This window comes from Hordeum vulgare, chromosome 4H (genome assembly GCF_904849725.1).
Source record: "Hordeum vulgare subsp. vulgare chromosome 4H, MorexV3_pseudomolecules_assembly, whole genome shotgun sequence".
NCBI lineage: Eukaryota > Viridiplantae > Streptophyta > Magnoliopsida > Poales > Poaceae > Hordeum > Hordeum vulgare.
This window is the reverse complement of record NC_058521.1, coordinates 113329039-113346480: the sequence shown is the minus strand read 5'-3', so window position 1 is coordinate 113346480 and position 17442 is coordinate 113329039. Positions and strand designations below refer to the sequence as shown.

Sequence of the window (17442 nt, the reverse complement as noted above, 5' to 3'; positions counted from 1 at the left end):
CCGTCACCGTGGAGGGGAGGAAGTCGCCTTGAATCCACCCCGCCGGCAGCGGTCGCTGCCGCCGCTGAGCAGGAGCCACCGCCTTCCCCTTCTTCTTCCTCGCCTCCATCTTGCTGGTCTGACCCATAGTCATGGCGGAAGTTGCGGATCCGCGGGGAGGAAGGAGGAGGAAGAAGTGTAGGTGCGTTGGAGGCAACGAGAAGGACGGGGCAAGCGAAGGCAAGAGATTCGGCGAGCGTAACGAAAAACCCTCGCCGCCGAGATTTAAGTAAGGTTCCGACTGGGACGCTGGCAGGTGGCCCCGAAAACTTATCCCCCGACCAACCGCGGCGATATTAGTGGAGAGGTTGAAGGCGCGAGGATCGAGGCGTCAGGCGCTACTCGAGCGCGATGGCGTCATCCCCGCTGAGCGCGCGGTAACCGAAATTTGAGGATCCCAGAAAATCCGCCGCTGTCAGTTGACCGGTCACGTCAGAAGATACCGCGAAAGCACTCGGTTTCCGACAGTCGGTTTCACAAATACTTCCACTCGGATCGTTGATGAGAAAAGATAAAATGGATCGAGGCAAGCAACGCCAAAGTCACATCCGTGCCAGTCGGATCCAAACTTCAAGCGTCACTTCGTCGTTCCAACCCCAATCCATTCGGGGACTAATGATGGGGTTATAGTCCTAGGGTAGGGTCATAGACCTGCCTTATAGGTCCTACCCAAGGACTACCCTTCATAAGGGACATGGCCCTTAGTCAGTTCCGACTGACCTAAGAAGTTGCCTTCATCCAGTCGGTAACAGAACGTCGACCATCCAGTCGAAGACGAGCATTCGGAGCGTGTCAAACTGACCGACTGGATTCCACTATGTACATCGTAACCCCCCAGGAGGGAAACGGTCGTACGTTTCCACACGCCTTTATAAGCATTTAAGACGCACGTTACCTGTAACGTAGGCATTTATTCACCACTACTCTACCCCTGCGCACGGAACCGTTGTAGAGGGTAGCGCACTCTATATAAGCCACCCTCCCCCACTGGTGCAGGGGTTAGCAACTCATTGTATTCTATATTCCACTCGACAACAAGCTCCCAGAGCACTGAGACGTAGGGCTATTACCTCCACCGTAGAGGGGCCTGAACTCATACAACCTCGCCGTAGCTAAGGCTCTGCCCATCCTTTTCGTACCCTACACATCTACTGTCAGGCTTATACCCACGACAGGTGCTATCGTACTTCCACGTGGATGGCGACTTCAACCCACAGAGGGTAACGGTCGTGCGAGTCCATAGAGGGGTCCACCCATGAAGGGTCCATGAAGAAGCAACCTTGTCTATTCCATGATGGCTTATGTCCACGAAGGACTAGCCTCGTGGTAGATCTTCACGAAGTAGACGATCTCCTTGCCCTTACAAACTCCTTGGTTCGACTCCACACGAATTGGAGGCTCCCAAGCAACACCTAACCAATCTAGGAGACACAACTCTCCAAAAGGTAATATATGGTGTATGGATGATGAACACCTTGCTCTTGTGCTTCAAAAGATAGTATCCTCAACACTCAATCACGCTCTCACAAAATTTGGCTTGGTAGAAGAGGATCATTAGGTGGAAAGAAACTTGGGGAGGCTAGAAATCAAAATTCATATGGTTGGAATGGAATATCTTGATATCAACACATAAGTAGGTGGTTCTATCCCAGAAAATGAATGGTGGAAGTGTGAAAGTATTTTGAGGGCTCTCTCCACAAAAAAGATGGGGTGGGTGGTATTTATAGCCATCTCCAAAAATCCAACCGTTACAACATTATTGCCCAACCCGGTGAAACCGGAGTAAAAAATCGATTGCACCGACTAGGGCAAAATGTTCTAACTTTTGGCTTCTTGGTGAGACCGAAGAAAATACCTCGGTGAGATCAATAAGGCTTTGCCTAAGCAGCTCCAGTAATTTGGTGGCTCCAAAAAGTCAAACTGAGAAATTCCAAATTTTACAATTAGATATGAGCAACTTGGTCACTGCTTTTCGGCATCAACGAACCAAATCTCGGTTCTACTGAGGTGCTAGGGTTTGTCCTGGGCTCTGCCTAAGGCTAACTCGGTGGGACCGATATGGAAATATTGGTGTCACCGAATTTGCTAGTTTAGGTTTTGGACATAATATTTTTGTGAGAAATTGGCTGAGGGTTTTGGTGGCATGTCTCTAAGCACTTGAGCAACCAGATCATCATGAGTACCTCATCCCTTTTTAATAGTATTGGCTTTCATATGGACTCAATTATGATTGCTCACATAGTCACATAAAACAAAATGTAGAGTCTTGAAGCTTTTGCCAATAGGTGTTATTTGCATCTTGGGGGACCCTTCTCACGATTCCTAGCCAATCCACTCATTGAATTTCATTGAAATATACTTGACATGCTTATTAGATCAGTGAACTATATGTTGTTGTTAATTACCAAAACCATCTAGCAAGAAGTTGTGCTTTTAGTCTTGCCACGCCTTGCGAGCCTAGCCAAAAATGTCCTAGCCCCTAATCCTAAGCTTATCTCTATCTCTCTCTCCTCTCTTTGTCCCTTTCTCTCTCTCCCCTCTCTCGATTGATCTTGATGGAAAGTTGTCGCCATTACGCTTTGCTTTAGAATTGTACCGTGGGGGTCTTTAGAACTACATATCAAAATGATAGGCGTGCTTTGCTGCATCATTGGTGTTGTTGGGATTTCATAAAAAACTTCTATATGGATTGGCGCGCGCGTGTGGGGGGGGGAGATGATATAGTGTGTGTTTTCCTAAAGGGACAATTGCATTTTTGTTCCTAGTTGGTTCTTACCCACGGGTTCTGCCCTTACTTTTTAAGCCTGCTCAGTTTTGCCCTTAGTGTTTCCTTCAAGGTCATCCACACACCCTTCCGTCATGTCTACATCTAGTCAATGTCGTTTGACCACGACAGAGTGCCGTTTTGGACATTTTTCCCGTTGGTCTAGATACCCCGAGTCAACATGGACTAATCAAAGTGGGGCTGGGGTCCACATGTCATTGAAACTGGGCTAAGCTAACACTAAAACGAATTTAAACAACTCACCTAACACTAATGGAGGCCCACACCCCACTAACTAAACTAACCAAACACTAACGATACCCACTTGACAGCGGGCTATTGGCCCCGGGAGAGTGTATGCCAGGGTGACCGTCTCCTCCTCCCGTGAAAACCAACTCTGACCCGTACTTCACGGAAGCAAAAGCCACTCTTTTCCTTCCCCTGAAGCATATCCCTATGGGGCGCAGGGCGGTCCGATGAGCTTGCTGTCGGACATAATAAGGCATTTCGTGGGAAACGGGATCCGCCGCAGTTGGCGATAGACTAGGTTAGAATAGCATATTCTAATCCATTATAGTTTAGTTGAAATCTGTGTGAAATGTAAATACTTTTATCTGGTATATATGAAAATCATCTTGTTTACTCAATTTTTGTCCAATCGTTAAGATCCGTCTTGAAATGTATGCGGCTACGGTTGGATGGTCAACTCTTGCATGAGTGTTCGCAGACTAGTTTTCGGTTCCCAGACGTATGCGGTGTCTGGTTTGGAGGTCGGTGTTGGAGAACCTTTACTTTCGAAGGGTTCGTCATAGATAAAGTACATGAATGAACTCATGGGCATATGAACCCAATTCGGAAAACTCATTTAGAAATACCAAAATATGATGAAAAAAATTCACACATACATCTTCACGTTTTATGGAAGCGCACAAAGTATAGAAGAAAAATATTTTCTTTGTCCTATGCAATGTCATTGAAACTGGGCTAAGCTAACACTAAAACGAATTTAAACAACTCACCTAACACTAAAGGAGGCCCACACCCCACTAACTAAACTAACCAAACACTAACGAGACCCACTTGGCAGTGGGCTATTGGCCCCGGGAGAGTGTACGCCACGGTGACCGTCTCCTCCTCCCGTGAAAACCAACTCTGACCCGTACTTCACGGAAGCGAAAGCCACTCTTTTCCTTCCGCTGAAGCATATCCCTATGGGGCGCAGGGCGGTCCGTTGAGCTTGCTGTCACACATAATAAGGCATTTCGTGGGAAAGGGGATCCTCCGCAGTTGGCGATAGACTAGGTTAGAATAGCATATTCTAATCCATCATAGTTTAGTTGAAATATGTGTGAAATGTAAATACTTTTATCTGGTGTATATGAAAATCATCTTGTTTACTCAATTTTTGTCCGATCGTTAAGATTTGTCTTGAAATTTATGCGGCTACGGTTGGATGGTCAACTCTTGCATGAGTGTTCGCAGACTAGTTCTTGGTTCCCAAACGTATGCGGTGTCTGGTTTGAAGGTCAGTGTTGGAGAACCTTTACTTTCGAAGGGTTCTTCATAGATAAAGTACATGAATGAACCCATGGGCATATGAACCCAATTCGGAAAAATCATTTAGAAATACAAAAATATGAAGAAAAAATTCACACATACATCTTCACGTTTTATGGAAGCGCAGAAAGTATAGAAGAAAAATATTTTCTTTGTCCTATGCAATGTCATTGAAACTGGGCTAAGCTAACACTAAAACGAATTTAAACAACTCACCTAACACTAACGAAGGCCCACACCCCACTAACTAAACTAACCAAACACTAACGAGACCCACTTGAGAGTGGGCTATTGGCCCCGGGAGAGTGTACGCCACGGTGACCGTCTCCTCCTCCCGTGAAAACCAACTCTGACCCGTACTTCACGGAAGCGAAAGCCACTCTTTTCCTTCCGCTGAAGCATATTCCTATGAGGCGCAGGACGGTCCGATGAGCTTGCTGTCACACATAATAAGGCATTTCATGGGAAAGGGGATCCTCCAGAGTTGGCGATAGACTAGGTTAGAATAGCATATTCTAATCCATTATAGTTTAGTTGAAATTTGTGTGAAATGTAAATACTTTTATCTGGTGTATATGAAAATCATCTTGTTTACTCAATTTTTGTCCAATCGTTAAGATCCGTCTTGAAATGTATGCGGCTACAGTTGGATGGTCAACTCTTGCATGAATGTTCGCAGACTAGTTTTCGGTTCCCAGACGTATGCGGTGTCTGGTTTGAAGGTCAGTGTTGGAGAACCTTTACTTTTGAAGGGTTCTTCATAGATAAAGTACATGAATGAACCATGGGCATATGAAACCAATTCGAAAAACTCATTTAGAAATACCAAAATATGATGAAAAAGAATTCACACATACATCTTCACGTTTTATGGAAGCGCACAAAGTATAGAAGAAAAACATTTTCTTTGTCCTATGCAAAAAAGACAAAAAAAAGTGTCAGACAACACTGATTAGAAGCATTGAAATTTATCTTTTTCATAAAAGCAAAATAAAACTTTTTTTTTTACAAAACTTTATGCCATGCACACATGTTATAAAGATGTATGTGTCATATTTTATTTTTAACCTGTTAATATTAAAAAAACCCGTTTAATATGCATTTTAGAAAACAGATTCTTATGCCCATGGGTTCAGGAAGTCTGCACCCTTCTCCATAGCACCTACTGTGGGCGAGTCGAGACTCTAGAGTGTTCATTATTGGAAAAAGAATGAGCTATTGTGGGCGAGAAGTTCGCACCTCCTGTGTAGCGCAGAAATAAATCCACTGATGAATCAAGAAATCTCCGGAGCAAGGAGTGTCCTCCATCCAAACCGTAAGCTTTTCCTCCCCCGGCCACCGCTTTCCCGTCTCCCTACTTCCTGACCCATTATCAGTTCACCATTGTATACCCCATGCGAGTTATCTCGTGGGGGCTGTTCCAATTCTTACCCACAAATTTCACCTCACACCACCAGGGATCTGTCACATTACCTCATAATTTACGCCACTCTATATGAGCGAGTGATCCCACGGTGTTGGAGTGCGTGTGAGGGTTGTAATCTGCAGGTATTTGTGTGTGCACACGACCTGTTCGACGATTTGCCCGTTGATGATGAGTCGCACGCTGCCAGTGCCACCTGGGCGTGCCGAGTTTCCGCCTTGCTGGTAGCGCCATGTCAGCTGCTCAGCTTTGCTAAGATCTTTGTTTTGCACTCATGTTAAGTCGTTTCCTTCTGCCTTGTCTAACCAGCGGATATGATAAAACTCGTTTATGCAGATGGATAGTGGATAGGTTATGTAAGTCGTACAGGCCGCCCTACATTTCCATCTGATAACGAGGACGCCTTCTTTCTATCTACTACGGCACTTCTATAGGCATGTTAAACCTTGTTTTAGCTCTCCTCCATCTCCATACCATTAAGCATTTCATAGAGGAACTGCCGACACCTTATTTTAGCATCATTGCGCATGGTTTAGTTCACCAAATCATTCATGTGGGATAATATGTTTGCCATCAGTATTATTTTTCATAATTTATTCAATGATTTTCCTCACTTGCCTGAAATGTAACTACTATGCATGTTGACAATAATAAATAAGCATGGTTTGCTTGGCAGGAACCATCATCTGTTAATTAATTGAAATCACTTGAAAATCAATTGGAGATTGTAGATGAAAGTGAAGCTAGCAGGATAAAATGCAATCATCTGTTAAATGAAACGTGGAACCATGGAACATAATGGTTATGATATAACATCCTGTAGTTCAATACATAAATTTATTAGAACTTGCTCGAAACTGTAGAGCAAACAAATACTTGATTAGAAAAGGCACAATAGAAAAATACACTGATAAATTGGTTCCTGGTGCAGGGATGTATTCCAGTGATGGTCTTCTGTTGTCGATGACATGGAAGGCAGTCCGACATCATGAAGCAACATTCAAAGCTTTTCGCCTGTCTCGATATCTGCCCCTGAGGTCGAACTTTTCTGGCGAACATTTCTCTGCAATCAGATTGTTGAAAAATGTCAGAAACAAAACATGGAAATATTTTTTTAACACACCATAAAGGAAAAATGAGACAAGGCATGTTTCTTCACCGTGGGTTTCTCAGCAACTTTCCGTTTCAGGGATGCAGGTTTTTGACAATAGACAGGCCTAGTCATGGATGTCCTGATGCATTCTACATCTATCTTCAATATTGGCTCGCCAATAGTCATAGAGGGAATGTTGGGACAGTCCTTGATGACCACAGATTCCAATTTCTCTAATAAGGATGGAAGGTCTTCGGGTCCCTTCAGGTTGTCACAATTGGTTATGGACAGACTGTGAAGCTTGGGAAATAACTGGATGTCTCTGCTGGGCAAGAACCATTCCTCTAAATTACAGAGGTCTTCAAGCAAGAGCTCATGCAGCTGTGGAAATCCAGATGAGATGTCTTGGCCATATATCTCTTTCTTGATTTGCCGCAGAGATCCCATCTGCTTTAGATGCAAGACCTTGAGGTATGGTAGAATGCCAAAAGGTGGAAGGTCCTCCCAGCCACTGCAATTTGATAGCTCGATGCACTTCAGGTTTAGCTCCTGGGCCTGGGCCCCCTTCAGCCAGTTTGGGGGTTTCATGCCTGTGTAGCCACTTATCATGAGCTTGCTAAGATTGCAATGTGGCTGAAGTCGTTCCAGCACTTCGTAGTGTGCAGTCATCATGGACTCATTTCTCTCCTTGCTCTTCCAGCGCAGATCTAATGTTCTGATATACTCTTTTTTGTATAGCTTTGCCTCTGAATCCTTTGATGCAAGTCCTTTGTTATGCTTTTTTTTGTCCGATACACTCTTGTTCTCTACCATCTCAAGTCCTTTGATGCAAAGATTACCACGGAGCTGGTCCATATTTTCCAGTTGCCTAAGACCAAATTTATCATTATCGCCAACCTCAAAGATATTGATTTCTTGCAGGGAAGTCAACATTCCAATACCAGCAATTGTGCATACTGCTTCTGGTTCAGTTTCCAGGAACTGCAGGCTGATTAATTGGTTGAAATCCTTCGGCATTGACAACTTGTTACCACAGAATCTTGCGATCAATGTCTGCAGCTGATATAACTTGCATATAGATTCTGGAAGAGATGCATTTCCATCTTTGCCCTCAACATGGATCTCAAGGTAAAGGAGGTGCTTCAGTTCAGGAAGTTTTTCTAGGAGAGGCTCGGAGACCATCAGCACGCCCAGGCACTTCATCCCTATGAGAAGGTCTTGAAGGGTCTTAACCAAGTCCGACCTCTTTGAGCCCGGGGATATCTGACCGACTACCACAAGACTGCGCAGATTTGTAATTCGAAGCAATCTCTCAGAGGCCCTTTCCAGATCATTGATATCAAGGTAAACATGACGGGCCCTCTCTGGGATATTTATTGGTCCATTATCAGATTCGCTTCTTTTTTCGATCCGGAAGTACTCACCAGAAGATAAGAATTCAGCAAGTTCATCCAATGGTTCAGGTATGATGTATGTTCCTGGTGCCTTATTGTTTTCCTCGAAGAAGGATCTCTGCAGCAACTGTGTGAAAATACTTTTTCCTATATCTTCCATTCTTTGCACTCCATCTCCAGGTCCATCAAGATATCCGAGAGCCATCCATACACGGATAATTTCTTCTTTTTGAAAGGCATACCCTTTTGGGAAGAGAGAACAAGAAACAAAACATTCCTTGAGGTCTCCTGGCAGCTGTTCATGACTTAATCTCAGTGTGGCCATGATGCCATGCTTCTCTGCTCCCATTTGATACATCTTCCTTTTAGAAATACCCCTCCAGTGGTCAGCATTGAAGTCTGACCGTAACGCCTGACAAAATGTCTCCGCTGCCTGGGGCAAACCATTTAGCCTTTTGGCTATTTTTTCGCCTATGGGTACGAGTTCTGGATAATCTTCCGGGTCTTTGTTACGGAATGCAAGTTTCTTGAACAGTGGCCAATAATGTTCGAACTGTAAGCTGTGAACATGAATTGGCCTTGCTGTACTCATTCCTTCTCCTATGCTAGGATCTCGAGTAGTGACTATGACTTTACTTCCTTCACGTGCTTGGCTAAATGGCATATTGAATGCATCCAGTATGTTTCTTGATAATCCTGATCCCATATGTCATCCAGGACTATGAGAAATCTCTTATCTTTCAGAACATCTGCCAGCATACTCTTGATGGTGCCCTTGTCGGGAGCAGGATGGCGATAAAGCAGTAATTTTTTGGAAGCAGCATTGGTTGCATCAATCAGGACCTGTGTGATGCTGGCTCTATGTGATACACAGATCCAGACCTTCACTCCAAAGCAGTCTGTTCTGCTATCATTGTAAGCGTCCCGGACGAGAGCTGTCTTCCCAACACCACCCATCCCGACAACAGAAATAATTGAGACTTTCTCATTACCTTGTTCAGGATTGATTAAAAAAGCCATGAGTTCCTCTGCTTCTTTCTCCCGACCAACCAGATTTGGTTGTGTGTCGGATGCAGTGGTCACCCGCCAATCAGGAGCTTGATCAGGCACTGATCCTTGTGTAGCATCTTGCCCACACAAGAAACACAAGCTGCTCATCTCTGCAGAAATTCTGCCAAGCTCTTTAATGACTTGGGCCAAATTTTCAGCGTCTTTTTTGTCTTGCGGAATGGAATCAGAAGCAGCATTGCTAGGAGAAACTATACGCTTGAGTACCTGGTCCTCCAACATTGCATACTTGATGGAATCAAGAACATCTTCTGCTGTGAAAACCGCATCTCTGAGTCTCTGGATCCATGACTGCAATTTGGAATCATCAACTTCCCTTTCCTTGGCCCGGCTGATTGCTTCTGAAATCTGCTCGAGTCGCCACTTGAGCGTTTCAGTGTTGGTCACAAAATTCTTCCGGTTCTTGTACCGGTCCTTTGCATACTGTATCGCAGGGTCGGCGAGCTTGGAAAGGCAGACAGACACGAACCATCCAGCCACAATGAGCTCGACCATCACCATGGCAGATCAAAATTTCTGGATCTCGGGGGGTTCGGGAAGAGGAGGATGAGACCTTCCAGGGCTCCACTGCTCAGTTGGCAGCTTATGTTGATTGATCAATGGTGTATGCTTAACTGGCTATGCGCTTATCTCAATTTCTTTAATGCGACTGGATGCCTCGACTGTCTGCTCCTATTCTATTATCATTATGCTCTGAAAATAGATCCAATACAGGGCCGGTGGGTTTGGTCTGAACTGATGACCAGTTAGTCAGTCAAGTTAGTTAGGAGGGAAATGAATAACACAGGAATGCAGTGCCACTGCCAGCTTATCTGAACCTTCTTCCCCCATGTGCAGAAGATAAAATGTCGGACTCACATATGCTGCAATGATCCTTGATGTGCCTGCTGCAATGTGTTTGTAGTCAACTGGGTGGTTCAGATATTGTAAACTACAGGATACATTAATCAGCAGCGAGCCTTTTGTTGGCTTTTGAACGTGCGTATGCAGCTGTACAGGCGTGCCTACGCGATTCTTGCTTCGGCCGGCTACTTGACGGAACTTGCGTAACTAGCGACACGGATAAAACTGATCGATGGATTTGATGGCTAAAGGTCCTTGTCGAGCCTTTGCTTTGTATTGCTTTTTGTTTTTGTGGTGTTACAATCAACACCCCTAGGGTGTCTTTTATACACGTCCACAAGGGACTATGAAAATAGACTAGGACTAGGAATCCTAATACTACTAGGACTCGGTTTGGCTTTCTTTCCTAGGACTAGGAATCCTAATACTACTAGGACTCGGTTTGGCTTTCTTTCCTAATCCTACATGAGCAACATGATTAACATCTATATTCACCTCCTTAATCTTGTTGCTTGACTTCACTTCTTGCACTCCGACTTTTCTCCTCATCTCGATGAACTTCTGTCGATCGAGGGACTTGATGAAAATATCAGCAAGTTGGTCTTTCGTGTTCACATGTTGAACCTCGATCAACCCTTCTTCAATGCACTCCCGGATATGGTGGAACCGGGTATCTATGTGCTTGCTCCTTTCGTGATGAACCGGATTTTTGCACAACGAGATTGCAGCTTGGTTATCGATCTTCAGTGACACCTTCTGCACCTCCCGCTTTGCAAGAATAGCTAGGAGTCTTCTCAACCACACTGCTTGACAAGCCGCCGTGCTTGCCGCTATGTATTCTGCCTCGCATGAAGACAGTGCCACCACCTTTTGCTTCTGAGAATTCCAGTTAATTGGATTCAGGCCAAGGTAGAAAACCATGCCCGTTGTGCTCTTTCGGTCATCAACGTCACCTGCCATGTCACTATCTGAATTTCCACGAAGGATCAATCCTTCCTTTCCCTTTCTGTACATGCAATCAAGATTAATGGTGCCTTTCACATAGCGCAAGATTTGATTGACCGCGCTCATGTGTTCGGTTGTCGGATTCTCCATGAAAGGACTCACGATCCCGACTGAATACGCCAAGTCAGGTCGGGTATGCTCCAAATATCTCAGGCTGCCCACAACGCTTGGATACATTGTGGTGTCCACCGACGGATTTGAGCTACGGTTGCTCAACTTGTGACGTTGGTCCATTGGAACTTGTGTCTCGTAGCAATCGGACATGCCACACTTTTCCAATAACTTGACCGCATAAGCCGATTGACATAGGGAAATCTCTCCGGAGCTTTGCTTCACTTCGATGCCCAAGTAATAGCTGAGTAATCCCAGATCACTTATGCTAAACTTGTTCTTCATTTGCGTCTTGAAACGTTCAATTTCTTGTACGCTATCTCCGGTGATAATCAGATCGTCGACATAAACTCCAACTAGCAGGTTTGAGCCTTTGGAGTTCTTTGTATAGACTGCGTGCTCGAGGGGACATCTCTTGAACCCGAGCGAGACCAGACTTCGGTCTAACTTTGAGTTCCAAGCTCTTGGCGCTTGCTTCAACCCGTAAAGTGCCTTCTTGAGCTTGTAAACTTTCCCTTCTTCGCCTTTCTTCTCGTAGCCAAGGGGTTGTTCCACGTACACTTCTTCTGTGAGATCGCCGTTGAGGAAAGCGGATTTAACATCCATATGATGAACCTTCCAATCCTCTTGTGCTGCCAAAGCTAGGAGCACTCTCACCGTCTCGATTCGAGCAACCGGTGCAAACACCTCATCATAGTCAACTCCTTGACGTTGTACGTAGCCCTTTGCAACGAGTCTTGCTTTGTACTTCACAATGGCACCCTGTGTGTCCTTCTTTAACTTGTAAACCTACTTCAAACCTATCGCCTTTTGGTTTAGAGGACGGGTTACCAAAGTCCACGTGCCATTGCTCTCAATCGCCTTCATCTCCTCATCCATGGCGTGCGTCCAACTACGGCTTTTGCTCGCCTCTACGAAGTTCGCCGGCTCCTCAACTCCGAACAGACATAGTCCGGAGTACTCGAGCGTAACTGGCTTTGTGTACTTGTAGACTTTCTTGAGGGTCTTGTAGCGACGAGGCCCTGAGGAGTCCGTTGTGGCTTGCGAAGGAGGCGACACAAATTGTGTCGATGTTGATGCACTTGAGGAAGACGGCTGAGACCCTTGTGTGTCATCGACATCCATGTCGTCGGCGTAGTCGTCGTGACCGTGACCATCATCTTGATTGTCGTCGTCACTATGCGCCTCGTTGTCGATGTTTTCGTCGAGATCTCCGCCTGTGTCGTGCGCGGCGTTGTCGCTATTTCCTTGCGACCTATGCGCGTCGTCGTCGATGTCGGCACCATGATGATCACTACCATTGTGGTCACCTTGGTTGGGCGTCTTGCCAACCACCTGGACATCCTCCCCTGCATCATCATCAGTTGGAAATTCAACTGCAAATATGTTACTGTTTGGAGCATCGTCGGTTGCGGCGCTCCAATTCCACGCTTGATTTTCTTCAAACACGACGTCGCGTGAAATCCGTAGACGCTTGGTTTGTGGATCGTAGAAACGGTATGCCTTGGTGCCAGAACTACTCTCGTATCCGATGAACACCATCTTGGTGCTACGATCGGCAAGCTTTGAGAGATGTGGCTCCGCCGTCTTCACATGTGTCACGCACCCGAACGTCCGTAGATGAGACACATTCGGCTTACGTCCGTAAATTGCTTCATACGGAGTCTTGCCGATCACCGCCTTCGTTGGAGCCCGGTTGAGAAGATAGACCGCCGTCGAGACAGCTTCTCCCCAAAAAAATCCCTGGCAGGTTCTTGCTCTTGAGTAAACTCCTTGCCATGTCAACGACGGTTCGATTGCGCCTTTCAACGACCCCATTCTGCTGCGGCGTGTAAGGTGCCGTGAGGAACCTCTTTATGCCAATCTTCTCGCAGTAATCGTTGAATTCGTTCGACGTAAACTCTCCGCCGTGATTTGTCCGTAGAGCGCGAACCTTCAGCTTGTGTTCCATCTCTGTTGCAGCCTTCAGCTTCTTGAATGCTTCAAACGCCTCATCTTTAGACCGTAGGAGAACGACCCACATATATTTCGAGTAGTCGTCTACCACAAGGAAGAAATACTTCTTTCCAGCGTGAGTTGCCGGGGTGATAGGGCCACATAGATCACCATGGAGCAGCTCGAGTGCATCACTTGCACGATAGGTAGACTGAGCAGGGAACGACCTGCGGTGCTGTTTTCCAACCAGGCACCCGTCACATACTCGATCAACATGGTCGATAAATGGCATCCCGGATACCATCTCCATCTTTGACATCTTCTTCAAGGCGTAGAAGTTAACGTGTCCAAATCTAGCATGCCATAACCACGAATCATCATCACTCTTGGCGAGCCAACACTCCGGTTGAGATTGATCAAGGTTGAGGATATAGAGCCTATTCCGTGTGCGATTAACACGAGCTAGCACGTTTCGGAGGTTGTCGAAGATCGTCATCACTCCGTTCTCGATATTCACCTTGCATCCATTCTCGTCAAGCTTCCCAATAGAGATGATGTTGTTGCGAAGCCGTGGGATGTAGTACACTCCGGTGAGTATGCGATGTTCGCCTGTGAGACCCTCGAATAGGATAGATCCTTGCCCGCAAATCTCCATAGCTGAACCATCACCGAACTTGACCGAGCCTTCAACATCGTATTCCAGCTCGAGGAATTTCTCCTTGCACCCCGTCATGTGGTTACTGGCACCCGTGTCAAGATACCACGACACGTCCTGATCACCGGATAACTTTGGTGTCACTTTTTCCTCATGAAGTAGCACCTTCCGGCTTGGTTTCACAACCACCGTTTCAGCGAGATCACAAACTTCGGCCATCAGAAGACCTGAACCTTCGTCTTCCTGCTTTGCCAAATTTGCCTTATCTCCCGCTTGTTAGGCTTTGGACAATCCTTCGCAAAGTGACCCATCTTATTGCAGTTATAGCACTTGACCTCGGACAAGTCCAAGTTCCGTGGTTTCTCCTCTTTAGATTGTCCCGCCTTACCACGACCTTGTGGTTTGCCTTTTCCGGTTTGTCCATCGCCCTTCGTGTTGCTTGAGCCTTCGCCACCGTCACGCCTTCCTTTGCTACTTGGGGCCTCCCAATCTGCGCGCGAGTACATGAGTTGGTCACTACCTCCTCCTTTGCCTTTCCGACAGCCACGAGCATTCTCTTCCCATGTCCGCAATCGTCCGATCGTCTCCGTTATGGTCATGTCGTCGATGTCGTAAAGCTGCTCGAGCATGCCGATGATGTACGTGAATTTATCAGTGACTGAACTGAAAAACTTCTCCACGATCTCGGTCTCATCGAGCTTTGCACCAAGCGCGCGGATCTCTCCCACCAAAGTAGTAAGACGCATGGCGTAGTCATTCACCGATTCAGTTTCCTCCATCTGCAACTTGTGAAATTGGCGCTTCAGCACTTGTGCCCGAGCCTTGGTGACACGATCTTCTCCGATCCTCATCTCCTTGAGTGCGTTCCACGCCTCTCTTGCCGTCTCGAACTCCGCCAATGTAATCAGCACGGAATCCGGCACGGACTGGGCAATGGCGGCCATGGCACCTTCGTCGGACTCGTCATCGACGTCGTCGTCCGTGATTGCCTGCCACACTCGAAGGGTTCGGAGAATAATCTTCATCTTCACCACCCACACGCCATAGTTGGCGTCGGTGAGCATCGGGTACTGGATGGGGATGTTGCGATGCGCCTGGACGTTGGCGCCGCTCGTTCCTCCACCACTCGTTGCTGACTTGCCGCCCTTCTTCACCTTGTCGCCGTTCTTGTTCACCTTCGGACCGCCTTTGCCGGACTTGACCGACTCAGCGTCGCTGTCCGTCATCGTAGATCGTAGATCGTCGAGGCTCTAGATACCAATTGTTGGCTTTTGAACATGCGTATGCAGCTGTACAGGCGTGCCTACGCGATTCTTGCTTCGGCCGGCTACTTGACGGAACTTGCGTAACTAGCGACACGGATAAAACTGATCAATGGATTTGATGGCTAAAGGCCCGTGTCGAGCCTTTGCTTTGTATTGCTTTTCGTTTTTCTGGTGTTACAATCAACACCCCTAGGGTGTCTTTTATACACGTCCACAAGGGACTATGGAAATAGACTAGGACTAGGAATCCTAATACTACTAGGACTCGGTTTGGCTTTCTTTCCTAATCCTACATGAGCAACATGATTAACATCTATACCTTTCACATGCTGTTGGTTTGGTTTGAGTCTGAGGATGAACTGGCATTTCATATATGTGCAGTTTTATATGGATCTGGTGATGTCAGTAAGTTGTAGCTGTCCTATGTAGACTGAAAGGTTAATGGCCCTTCCAGTTAGTTCAACAGTCTCTGTTGTTTGTCATGAGAAATTAAGCGAAGGATCAATTCTTGTTTTGTGTCATCACAAAATCAATGTGGTTTGGTGGTGTATGAGGCATATAATTTTGCTGGGGACAAGTACAGATTATCGGTTCATGGAGCATTTTACACCCTTCCGAATGACGATGAGGTTGTTAGAGCGGCGACTTCAGAGTTCAGATCATCTAATCTCTAGTATTTTACAATTAGTATATGTTATCTTAGCATGTTCAGTAGTTAGTTACAATTAATATGTGTTATCTTAGCAGCATTACCTTATGATTACCATGTGGCACACTAGAGTCCAAATCATTGGCTTGTACCAACTGTTATATTTCAATCAAGCAGGTTTTTTTACGTACTCCTTCCGTTCTTAAATTCTCCCTCCATTTCAAAATAAGTGTCTTAACTTTGTACTAGCTCTAGTATAAAATTATACTAAGCTTGAGACACTTGTTTTAAGACGGAGGGAGTATGTTTTTTTAGAGATTCCATTAAAAGACTAATCATAGACCTACGTAGACAAATCATAGACAAGAATTTTGGGGCGGAGGTGGTATTTAGGAATAGAGGGAGTATGTGATACCTTCCCAAAATAAGGTTTTATGGATGAAGTTAAGACATGAAGGATGATGACCCGATAAACATCACTCTCCTGAGAAACAGATACGTATGTGAACTTTATTTTGCGGGTGTAAACATTGCATTACTCAACCCAAGTCATAGTTCTGCCCTCAGTTCTAGCAAACTTACCTAACATACGTATATGAACTTCTATGATGGAAATCAATTTTCCACGACGAGAAGTGTTTCATCGTGGATATGTGCCAAAATCGTCATTATTTTTGTCATAGAATAGTTGATGTGGCACTTAATTGGCATGTTTTTAATGACACCTACGCAACATGCTTTTCAAAAAAAAAATGGTGTTGATGCAATGTGAGATAAATTTGTGACAAAAACAATCATGTCAAAGAACATGATGACAAGGCGCCACATTGGATTACTGTGTTTTTTTAGACAACGCGGCGAAGCTTTTCATCATACACTAGTAGAAAACATGGCTTTGGTCCAGGCCTGGAATTCCATTAATCCCGGTTCACTCACGAACCGGGACCTATGGGGGCATCGGTCCCGGTTCGTGAGGCCAGGGCGTCGGCCGGGCCTCGTGGGCCATTGGTCCCGGTTCGTCTGACCTCTTTGGTCCCGGTTCCAGCCACAAACCGGGACCAATGGTTGGCCTATATATACCCATGCACGTGAGCAGAGCAGTGCACTGCTCTGTTTTTTTGGCCGGTCGTGGGAGAGATTTATGGTGCTCTAGCTCACCTCTATGCACATGAGGTGTTCGATGAAATGCCCGAGCCACACTTAAGCTTTCTCCTCTCAAAGCTCCTTATTTAAGCTCCATTTTCCCCAAGATTTATCTAGGTTCGGCGGTCTGTCCTGTCCCGTCCCCGTCCTTAGCATCGTCGATCGCCCGCGCCCATCTCGGAGCCGGCACCACCGTGGTTAGCCTCTTCTTCTTATCTTCTTTCTAAAAGAAAAAAAAATCTTACTTGTATGATTTAGATAGATATTTTTGTAATTTTCTTACTTTTATTATTGTTTGTTATTATATAGTGCGATGGTTTTGGTATCTGCCTCCGTCGGTCCTCGTCCTATCTATGATTCAGATGTGGTATATATTATCTTTTATGACTATTTTTTTATTTAGTGTTTATGACAATTATGCCGACCAACGTGACATAGATTTTTTAATCTAGGAGGTATGTGAACCGGAAATTCCAACCGACATAGAAATTCTTGTCG

General features: G+C 45.7%; 1 long non-coding RNA gene and 1 pseudogene across 1 annotated transcript; one reads left to right on the top strand and one right to left on the bottom strand.

Moving 5' to 3' along the window:
• Positions 1–5523: 5523 nt before the first annotated feature.
• Positions 5524–7073, top strand: LOC123448063. Its single transcript, XR_006631599.1, has 3 exons — positions 5524–5675; positions 6715–6820; positions 6981–7073. It is a non-coding gene; the product is annotated as an uncharacterized LOC123448063 (long non-coding RNA).
• On the bottom strand, positions 6717–10374 carry LOC123448062 (annotated as a pseudogene).
• Between the last annotated feature and the right edge of the window lie 7068 nt (positions 10375–17442).